A 12,062-nucleotide genomic window follows, 5' to 3' on the forward strand; every position below is an offset into this window, starting at 1 on the left:
TCATCAATATGATGTGATTAGATTATATTAGATTACATTAGATTAACTCTTGTTCCATAGATCATGAATACGACATTTCGTAATGATGTGGAACGTGTCATTTTAATGAAAGATTTCTTTAAATACCATGATTCAATTTCTTTACAACAATTTTTTACACTCTCTCTCATTGCTTTTTATTTATCTCTCTCTCTCTCTCTCTCTCTCACAAACACACACACACACACACACACACACACACACACACACAGACACACACATTCTTTTTTATTTTTATTTGTATGTTGTGCTCGACTATCGGCGAGGCACGAAAACGCGTGTGAATGACTTTCTTAGTTTTGAGTACACTTACGAAAGAAATATAAAAACAACAATGAGAGTTACTGATTTATGATGCTCAGTTTGCAGTCAGTTCTGAGTATTATTAGTAACTACGCTCCAGTCCCTAAACCTAGTTACAGAAAGCGAATCAGACGCATTACGTATTCCAGGCCGTAGCAGCCGCGACTTGGAGACACCAGCTATGGTCACTTCCCAGACCGCTGTAGGATCACATCGATTCGTCTTCTTCCTGCTGGTACTGTAACTGAGATTTGGCAACAAGGCAACGTATGTTTGGCAACTCTGTGATCGACGAGTTACTGCCTGGTGTGCACGGAATTAAGCCTCAAAGTTCACTTGATTTTACCTGTCATTTCCATTGAATAATCTGAGTTATTATCGCTTGAAGGGTAACAAAAGATTGAAAATTTACGGTTTTCAGCCCAGGAAAGTCGTTGCAGGTGGAAACCGCAACTAATCTCGACCTTCAAATAGCGGTTTACGAGTTCGAGTTCCTATTGCCCTCGTAATAGGAAGCTCAGACCCATACCTCCTCACCAGCTCTGTGGTAACGTGCTGACCTGTGAAAAAGCGTCAGTTACGGTTCGCAGTTCCAGTCTCACTGACTGTAACGTTTTTATCCCTTCTGTGAAAGAGCTACAAGCAGTCAGATCAAACATCAATAAGGAAATCGCAAGAAAATGCTTTCAGCTCATAGTGCAATGTTGAAAAACTTACAATGTTGCACAACAGGTAAGGCCTCTTTCCGCTGCTGCCAAGCGAATTTTGGGTTTCTAGGAATACGTAACTAAATTTATGAATTGCCACATTTGCATACCTCTTGAGTATGACACAGCATACCAATTAAACACAGACCCAATCAAAATCTAAGTGAGTAGTATTTTACTAATTCGTGTCGATAGAGGCATGCTTGTGTACAGATACTTTCGTCGTAAGGTTATCATGGTTAGTTTTATTTCATTTCTTATAATACAGTGGACAATTTTCGTAAGGTTTCCTTTAGTGTTGTTAAAACAATAGTAAACATGATAGAGAAATTAATCATCAACGATATATGCGAATTCTCTGATGTTACCTATGACAGTCTGACAATGCACATGCAGTTTATTGATTACATGCATGTAGAAAACTTGTTCTGAGTTAAAGCTGTCAACCAAAGTTTGAAGAAGAATAAAATATCACTACCACACTACGGCTAATGTAGAAAATACTTTTCTGACATATTATGGCACGATGTGCTCTCCCTGCACATCTTCGAAATGCATCTGCTGTCTATTAAACCTGAATAGAACAAAATGTCACAGTAGTTAGCCCTTTTTCCACATGCGACTACTGTGGCTTGAGAAGTGAAGGGAATTATGTTCAAAGTTCCATTAGATTGATACCTTCAGCAGAGAGCAGAATTGCGTTTTAAAAAATGTAGCACTGAATGTATTCGAACTCGCGACATCTTATCTATGCTACAAGCTGACACGTAGCTACATAAGCTCCAGAGCTCGGCAACTATTCCTCCAGAACTTTTGGATTCCACAGCACTGTGAGATTATGCATATGGCCAGGTCTTGACTTCTGAGAGACAAACAGTTACAGCTTTTCTTTTGGACTGAACGACGTTTTCTAGTAACAGATAGCGCAATAGAATAGCTCAAGTGGAAAGGAACACTTCCTATTTAAACTTCTGCATCCTACACTGTTGGCAGTTGTGTGTAGGTGGCAGTTACGTGATTTTATTTCTGTGATTACAAAATAGTCGAATGTATGCACTGGGTAGCCGAGGCAGCTAGTTCATGGTGATTCGATCAACCAAGTAAATGAATTTACTGAACATGCTGCAAATTACTATAGGGAGCCTGTGTGTCAGAATTCTCATCCAGTGTGGCGCAACTGCGTTACGATAGAAAAATGACTCGCAGAGAAGAGGATTTCGTGGTCTGTTGGACGGATGGTAGGTTGTTATACCTATGGTCTGGGTTCGATTCCCACTTCCGTCAATGATTTTAGATAGGGAGAGACAGATTCCATTCTCTCGTGGCTACACCAAGTGAAGGAGATATAATGGCTGCGTGGTCTGAAAATTCACATTAAAGATGATATTCCTTCTTTACCACGTAGACGGTAGGTTGAACCACAATAAAGTCTGGAGTGGCGACATGTAGAAACTCTATCACCAGTAACCTTTCTTATACTAGTTATTTATTTCAAGTGACGACACAAACGCTATGTATGGTCACAGGACACTTATTCCATCTTTTATTTGAAATTGGTTCTAAACTGGGAATGCAACTCAGACCGCCCTTAACGCGGAATTTGATCCCTTCGTGGCAATACAGCTCGGCTACAATTTGTTGTTTGTTCAAAACTGCAGATTCCTCAACAACTTCACATATTACGCGTGAATGGGATCGAATCCTGGCCTGGCACTAAAGATTTAATTATGTATTATCAAGCTCTATCAGGAGAACACCTATCTGCTGGTGGATAATAATTTTGATTTTTAATGTATTTTCATTCGTTGTCAACACTAACGATATCTGACGTTTTTAACTCCCAGTGAGACACAGAACTATTTGCGAGATGACTGTAAGTTCAAGATGCTATTGTGAGCAGCTGGTGGAGAAAAATTCGGTAGCTGACGTCTCTTTGTGTGTAGTCAACAACGATATGTGTGGGGCTCTATTCCCAGTGAGCGCTGAACTCTTCGTCATATTATTTCAGTTCGTCGTGTCATTTAATGTTCATACATATTCTCAACTAGCTGCTCGTGAATAACTTTAATTTTTAATGTCATTTTGTGTTAAATAGTTCAAATGGCTCTGAGCACTATGGGACTTAACTTCTAAGGTCATCAGTCCCCTAGAACTTAGAACTACTTAAACCTAACTAACCTAACGACATCACTCACATCCATGCCCGAGGCAGGATTCGAACCTGCGACCGTAGCGGTCACGCGGTTCCAGACTGAAGCGCCTAGAACCGCACGGCCACACCGGCCGGCCCCCACCATCTGGTATCAATGCATTACCCTATCATCCATTATATATAATCATTTTCATAGTACACTTGATATTATAGATGAGTAGGACACAAGACAGGACATAGATAATGTCCGTTTGACGTCAACAGTGTGTAACATTTTACTTTTTTTGAATAGGACAATGTTCCTCTCCAATAATTTTTAGATTAGTTACAATAAGCTTACGCTGCAAGAGAATTCGCTTGTATTTTTCAATATGTGGTCTGTTGTCGGTTTGAAGGCCTTCCATAACATCGGCAACGTAGTGCAACTCCACCGAGGGCTGTCTGGAGTAGGGTGGCGATAGCAATGTGAAAGTTGCGAGCTGTCGAAGACGATCTTCATATTCCTAATGCGATTAGGACATCGTATACTCTTGACGACGTTTAGCACCTGTGCAGTCAGTCACCCAATTTCAGAATTCATTTTGAGTAATCCTGCTAAATTCCCAAAGTATTGTCTTTTTATATTGATGAGTAATATGGATAGTCGTTACGTTCATGTGCCGTCTACAACGCAAATTTAATGTTACTATCCTAGGAAGTAACCTGCAATACGTTTTGTATTTCATAATCGGAACTATCTGCATTAACCGTCATCAGAGCAATGTCAGGGAACAGAATGCAGCAGTGCCTTGCTACCTACTTGAGGACCTGCTTGAGTCGTGTTCTAAGGAAAGGGTAGTTGCTGGTTCACATTATATTACACTAGCGAGAAGTACCGACTTTTCCTTTTCTCTGCAAACATCCAGAACTAAATTCAGTAACTAAATGCTAAGAACATATTTGCATTGTGCCAACTCAAAGATCAATAGATATGGATATAGATATAGATACAGATTTTTATATTTAAAGCCATTCTCGTTCTGCGTTGGAATAAACATCATTCATTATTTGCTTGTTCTTGTTACGATTGTTATTGTCATTCTCTCACTCGCAAGAGTTTTCGCATTCCTATTTGGTATCGATGCACATGAAGAGTGGCTATGAAAGAAGGGAATACTGAATGTTACGTCATGCAGAATACACTCATTTACTTCGGCTCCTCGTGATCTACGCTACAGGAGAAGTGAGATACATAAAGTTGACAGTGTGAGGACAGACCTGGTAGCACAACTGTGCAACTACACAGTGTTACCAGATAAAATGGTGCTGCGGAATCGAAAGTGTAGTACGGACTTTGCCACAGTAGCAGACAGCTGGTAATTTAGGACCATGACCGTGGATTACACTTTCGTCAGTGCTGGTTAGAGTGCTGCAACTGTAAATGGAAGGCTTTGTTTGATAGTCTTATGCTGATGCTGTCTGAATAAATTATGCCATTGGATACAAAGCGGTTTAGTTTTGAGACCTAACCCACGAGGGGGGAAGGCACAGTGGTCTGCTTCAGGAATTCCAAGCAATAAAACACAAAAAACAACCCAGGAAGGGAGACATGCATTTGGAATCTGTTCATCGTTACGGGGTCAAACAAGAGGGTAACATTACTGAAACAATGATCGGGCTACTTAGTATATAATAGAGCATACAGATTTCAAGGAGGAAACGTATGAAGACGCAGACTTCCTCGTTATCAATATGTGCGGCATATCTTTCGTGTTAACGAAAGTAAATTCCCGCTTTACCTCTTCTTACGTGTCAAATGAAATGAATGCCATGAGGAATAGAATATTTGTTGACTGCGTCTCTTCTTGCTTCCATCCTTACCAACATATTTCTTCATTCTCGTGGTAATCATGACATTCTATGTGTATGCTGCAAAAGATTGCAAGTGGACAAATTCGACATCGAGGTGCAAAGCGTTATATTCAATTCGAATAAGCTTCCGGTGTATTTTTACTTCGTTTGTAGTTTTAGATGATTATGAACGTTACGGAAAATTATCTCACATGCTTTATGTTGAATGAGAAACATTGAATGATCCGTTTTGCTTTCCCTACGTTGAAATGATATAATGTCGGCGTCAACAGCCTTCTTCCACCCCGGAAGCTGAAACTTGTATGATTCTGGATTGATGATAATTGAATGTCTCATATGTATACATAGCCCACAAGGCGACGTCAGAAACCATCAGGGGAGAACGCCGCATAAAAACCAAACGTGCGCGCGCGTCTCCACTCTGAAGAACCGTATCGGAGAATCACGGCAAGCATTTCGCTGAAGAGCTGCCTCGTCAGAGAGCCTAGAAATGGCAGCGTCGTGGCAAGTATTTGTCAACACTCCGATAGTGCATTTACTTCCGGGTGTAGGTCGGCGTTACCTCGCTAAATTCACTTGACAATCGTTTTCCACATCGAAGACTCGTACGATATAATCTACTGCAAGATGACACAATTAGAAAGTATATTTAATTTCTGGACTCCAAGAACGGCGTTCTTCACATAAGTAACACCTGTTTGTGTGTGCATTCGGGAGGAGGACGGTGCAATCCCGCGCCCGGCCATACTGATTTAGGTTTTCAATGATTTCCCTAAATCGCTTCAGGCAAATGCCGGGATGGTTCCTTAGGAAGCGCACGGCCGATTTCCTTCCCCATCCTTCCCTAATCCGAGCTTGTGCTCCGTCTCTAATGACATTGTTGTCGACGGGACGTTAAAACAGTAATCACCACCTCCTCTGTTCGTGTGTTTAAGGTTGCGTTTTGAGGCTCAGGCAACATCGCAGTGACTATATTCCGCCTCTGGCAGCCATGTGTCGTTAGCTCAGAGGTTCCCTTGTGCGTTGCAGTGCTTGTACTATAAGACATAGCAGTTCGAATCACGGTAGAAGCCGCTGACTACAACCTTTTATTTTCCATTTTAATTAATGGAGTTGCAAACTGCTAGTAAAAATTTCTTATGCGAAATCTGAAGAATGCCTTTAAACATCAATCTTCGTCCGATTTCGACTTAGTAAATTAAGTTAATATCATGGATTTCTGCTTTGCAAATTCCAAGGTGCTTCACTGTAAAATAGACCCTGAAAAGATTCAAACCGACTGTCAACGATATAAATTTGAGCTTTGTTCGTCATATAGGTCTAACATGTCAGAAGGTTGTTTATGAAGTGCACATGTTCATTAATATAGTTCCCTTCTAAATTTTTGCAATAGCATTTAACTGTAGACGTTTTCTAACACCGGCGTTAGCAATTCCTTTCCGTTCTCTGAAACCTTCAAAACGACAAATTTTTCTGGTTTAAATCTGATGACCTTAACTATCACTTCCGATCAACAATAAATACTTCATGAACTCCAAATGTGCAGTGTTCCTGCACTGCTACAGAGCATGCATTGCAAGGTATTCACACAGTTTATCGCATAGACTTACCATAAGGAATGAAACAAGAACTGTAATACACTTTACACCACAGACGCTCACTCTGGCTTGACGAAAACATCCAAACATTGACCAAAAGTTGCACAAATAATTGAGTTTGAAAGGAAAAGAAACGAGGTATGAAGCATTTATAAATTCATCGAATGTAGTGAGGTGGTTTCATTTCGTCCCAGTCTATAAAATTAATTTCGGGCCATACTCAGCTCTTGCCGATTAATGTAATATAATACCCGCCTACTAATCAGGGCGTCTGTCTCCGTTGCTTTTGAGCGTGAATGGAAATTGTAGACATTTTCTGTGGAGCAACATTTAATAATGAAGCGTTTAAAATCATCACAAGCGATGAGCGGTAGCAGGCGCTTTCGATAACGAACGGGAGAGTGCAGCGCCGCTGCTGTCGCCACGGCCGCTGCCAGTAGCCAGCAAATGGATCCCGGAGCTTTGCCGCATACGGCGTCCAGAGGAGGACAGTCTGCAGGAAATCTGCCGCAAAATCGTTACTGGATAAAATTTTGATATCGGTGTGTCACAAAGCGAAATAGATTGAATCTGCGCTACCATTACATTGACGTCTTCAGCATTCAGACAGAAGAGGCTATAAAAATATTTTATGCCAGCTGCTCTCGATCCACTGACATTATGAACAGAAACAACGCACACTACCGCTAGACCACAGGCGTAATCAGCCTAGAGTTTCTCTATCATGGGACAAGTTTTCCTCCAGGAAGTGCCGCAGTCTACAGTGTTGCCAGATTGTGCAGATAACCGGACTTAGAGAATTAGCGAGTTGGCCAGTTTTTTTGTCCCATGTCGCGATCGGCGCGGACTTAGCCTCTGAAGCGGCCGGCCGCCGGTCAAGTTTTATGTCAAAGAGTGTACTCTTTTTTTTCAGAATTTCATAATTATCCGGATTTCCCAATTAGGTGGTTTAATTATAATTGTATGATCTAATTAGCATCTAATTTCTGTGGACACTTCTTTTCCAACATTTTGATCTATAATAAATACATTCAACATTTTTACTAACTTAACTCATTGGGTCTGTATGTTAAGCGGTATTGACAACTATCTAATCCACCGCACCTTCAAATACGTTCACTGTCAGTAAAGCCACTGCATTTCCTATAACTGCCACCACTGCACAAGGGCACTGCCATGAACAATTACACTGCTGCAAATGAGATGCAAGCATCCCCTCTGCTGAGCTCCAGCGCCTGGTGTGCTTATTTTCTAACAATCGTGCATTGAGCCCATTTTGAGTGTTTGCCAGTTGAATAACATATGCAGACTCATAATGGACAGAGCTTGACATCTTAATAGACATTGTACACTGGTGCCCAAAATTAAAATAACAAATGGAATTTTTGCAAGTTGCTTTTATTTTGCCAGGAAACAGCATAAACAGGTGACAGTAAAGTAGAAACAATGTAAAGAATACAGAATGTAAACAACTGCTACTGGCAGCAATACAGGCCTGACGACGATGGGGCATGCTGTCAATTGTCATCCATCTCATGTTGAGGCAATAATGCCCATTCTTCCCGCAGAGCTGCTCGCAGTCTTGGGGAGTTGTTGTTGGTGGATGCTGACGTGATGCAAGCCATCTTCAGAGCTCATCCCAGACATGCTCTATGGAATTCAAATCGGGAGAGCAAGCAGGCCACACCGTGTGTGCAATATCTTCCATTTCCAAGAGAACATCAGCCACCCGTGATCAATTAGTCGAGCACTATCATCCATCAATACGAAGTCTGGGCCCACAGCATCTCGCAACAGCCACAGATGAGGTCCAAAGATCTCATCACAATACCTAACAGCAGTTAAACCTTGCTGATTCACCTGTACAATTTCATGAACAAGAGACCAACATAATCCCTGCCCACACTGTTAGTGATCCTCCTCATATCGGTCTCTTTCCACAATTTTTGGATACTGAAATCACGTTCCATGTTCCCTCCAGATGCGAATTCCTTGCAAACCACTCTCCAGACTAAATTGGGACTTGTCTGTAAAAACAACATTGCCCCACTGTTCGGCCACCCAGGTGTGTTGATGACTTTCCTCTAGACGTTACGTTTTGTGAAGATGTGTCAGAGGCAGATACACAGCAGGTCTCCTACAATAAAGGCCACTCTGCCAAAGCCTTCTACACACCGTTTGCCTTGATAAAACACGTCCAGCAGATGCTGCAGACTCACATGCCAGTTACTGTACAGTAGTAAGGCGGTATTGTCATCCCTTACAGCCAAATAAAGGTGTTCTCTTCTGAAATCACACGTGGGCGGCTCTACTCTGGTCTTTGGGATACAGTTTCGGTCTTTATATTGTCGTCTTATCCGAGAAACAACAGAATGATTCACACTAAGCCATTGGTCCACATCAGTTTGTGACTATCCTGCTTCCTTTCTTTCTCTGGCCCTCCACAACAGAGAGTCTGGTAGACACATGGAGGTAGAATAAGGGGAGATGGCGCTACAGACTTGCGCTGTACGTTGTTTTGAAGCCAGTGGGCGGGGCCTGCCGCCATCTTGGATCCCCCAAAACATTAGCAGACGAGTGTTTACAATTGCTTCTTGTTCGTTATTTATGTCGTGTGCACGTGATATTTGTTTTATATAGTAAATGTTACTCGGTTTTAGTGAACAACACAGCATAAGGAACGCAACTTCAAACGTTTTTCTCGTCTTAAATGCGTATTCGATACAGTAATACGTAAAAATATTACGCTTCTTGCCTCAGTACTGTAATTCCTTTTTGTTTATACACTTAGAATAATCGAGAAGAGACGTATGTGCTATGAAAAGCGTGCTTTTGTAATCCATTTCTATTCACTTTCATTGTGTTTGTGTCGATAATTGATAAAGCCAGAACTCCAAAAACAATGATTGATAGTTTAGAGGCACCGATTTGTATTCGTTGCATTTTCAAGTCAAATGCAAATTTTAAATGTTCACGTTTGCAAGAAATTTACCTTATTTCCTTTGGTGTCCCATAGATGTATGCAGGCATGATATAAACAAGCCAGCTGTCATGTCAACAAAGTGAAAAATACGTTAAATTACGAAGGAACAGAACTGAATTTAAGATTGTCAGGCCCATTGCAATTTCCACATCTGCTTTCTTTTTAAATTGTACCTACCAAATGACATTCAGCGTGGCAAAGAACAGAAATTTATAGGGTAATACGACAACACAGTGATTAATGTAATGATCTAAGCCTGGACTTCGATAGGGAACTTTGCTTTAACAAATATGTAACCATTTAAGTACTTATAATTTAACCACTGTAACAGGTGTTCCACACATTTTACTGAAGATTTAATTAACTACATGTAGTTACATTAGTTTTATATTAAATTATTGCATTTTAAAACATTAGTCCCCATTTCCAGGATATTTCTTGCCAGGACTTTTCAGTTACTTCAGAATAACCACACAGTGAAAACCAAGTGTAATGCTCACTTCCAGACAGCTCTTCGCCATGGATTGATAGAAATCTAAAGTTAAATCACAGAAATAAAACCTTACTGTAAAACTTTACAGTGCATCAGAATTTCAAGTATATATAAGAAAATAGCTCTTAAATAAGTCCACTTACGAATGAAATGTGATTTGTTTAAACTTTAGACTACAATCAGAACGATTAGTACGTCCGTGAACGACGCAAGCCCGGCATTTTTTGTCAAAACACTTCACGTCTACACGGAATCAAACCACCAGAAGCGAATGTTTTGGGGTAGCTAACATGGCGGACCTTCTCTTGGGTCGGCTTCAAGTTTGTGACGTCATGACAACTCCTCTTATTTTTACCTCCATGGGTAGACATCTCTGTGCCCTTCGACCATAGATACTAGTAGACTGGCCTTACTGTGCGGAAGCTATAGGGCTGGTGTGGCTCCAACATAAACCACGTGACTGTTGGCAAAACGTGGCGGGATTTCAAATCAGCGGTCTGCCATCCTATGTTTGTATCGTATTTTACCCACATTTCTCAGTTGACTGCCAAACGCTTCCAACAAAAATTACTTTTTTATTTGCGAAAAATTACGTCAGAACTACATTTGACCTTGATTTGTTCACAGTACCATTTGTAAAATCTAACAAATACATCGAACGCCCCTGTGGTGGGCAGAGGGACGAAATTACTATAAACTATCAATTAAAATGTCGTTAAAATTCTTTTAAACAGTAAGAGTGGGTTCGTGTCAAAACTTTAAATATTGGATTCGCCGCGTTTTGAGCTATAGTCACTTATTAGAAAATGGGATATGGGAATTACGTCAACTGTAGGTGCCAAAATTGTCGACTTTACGAGCAGGTCCATTTTAGGGTATCAATTTTAGGTGCACTTCAAAGGTTCAGTTCCTACTATTTTTACAAAAGTTTAAACTAACAGTTTTAAAAAAAAATGATATTTTAGATGAAAGGTGAGACTTTGAAGTTTCAGAAAATAATTTTGGAGCCTACATTTATTTAATAGTATTACAAGGTAGAAAAAATTCTCTTCATGTGACGACTATAGGTGCTCTTACCTTATTATAATCTCACTTGTATATACAAAAAGGCGCGTATGTGCAGAGGGCTTAAAGTTTTCCCGTTTCAGGGCCTGTATCCAAAGCTGCCTTCGGTATTCATCCTTAGTGAACCTATGCGTAGGAACGAGAAACGGTTATACTTACTTCTGTAACCGAATTATCACAAATACTTTCCAAAATGTAATATGAGTCTGACTTTACAGGCATCACTTTCAACACTTTAATTTACGTGATACTCTATTTCAAGTGTGAAAAACATATAAAAGTCACTTCAGCAGATTTCAATAAACGCATCTGCACTATCACAGAAACACACGTGAAAGGTAATGCCATTTCCCCCGACAAAACGCTGAGTACAGCCATAAGCGCAAGACGAAACAACCATGTTTTGCCAACATTCACGTGACTTTAGCCCAGAGATGTTGGAGCCACGAAAATGACGTCAGGGCCAGTCTATTATATTTATGGTCGAAGTCTGTGCCACACTGCTCCATCTGTGACTGTGTACGCAGCGATTGTGGATGAGAGGCTACCCGGCAAACGTTATGTCGTTTCATAGGAGCCCTGATGTCATCGCTGGCATGCCGCGCAGAACATGGTCGTATGGACATCTCGTAGACAGTTGTTATTATTATGTCGTGAATTAGACACAGGACGGGAAAATACCGGTTTGTTGCTTTAATTTTCGACACCAGGGTATTTAAGAACGACAGATTTACACATATTTTATACCTGTATATATATCTACGTTCAAATCTACTGTTAGCAACTGATGCTACAACTGCAGCAACAAAGTCTGTATTATTTTTACTATTTGATGTTAGATGTAGAACAAATAATATCTGAATTCTCTGTT

Source organism: Schistocerca serialis, chromosome 3 (genome assembly GCF_023864345.2).
Source record: "Schistocerca serialis cubense isolate TAMUIC-IGC-003099 chromosome 3, iqSchSeri2.2, whole genome shotgun sequence".
In the NCBI taxonomy this organism is placed as follows: Eukaryota; Metazoa; Arthropoda; class Insecta; order Orthoptera; family Acrididae; genus Schistocerca; species Schistocerca serialis.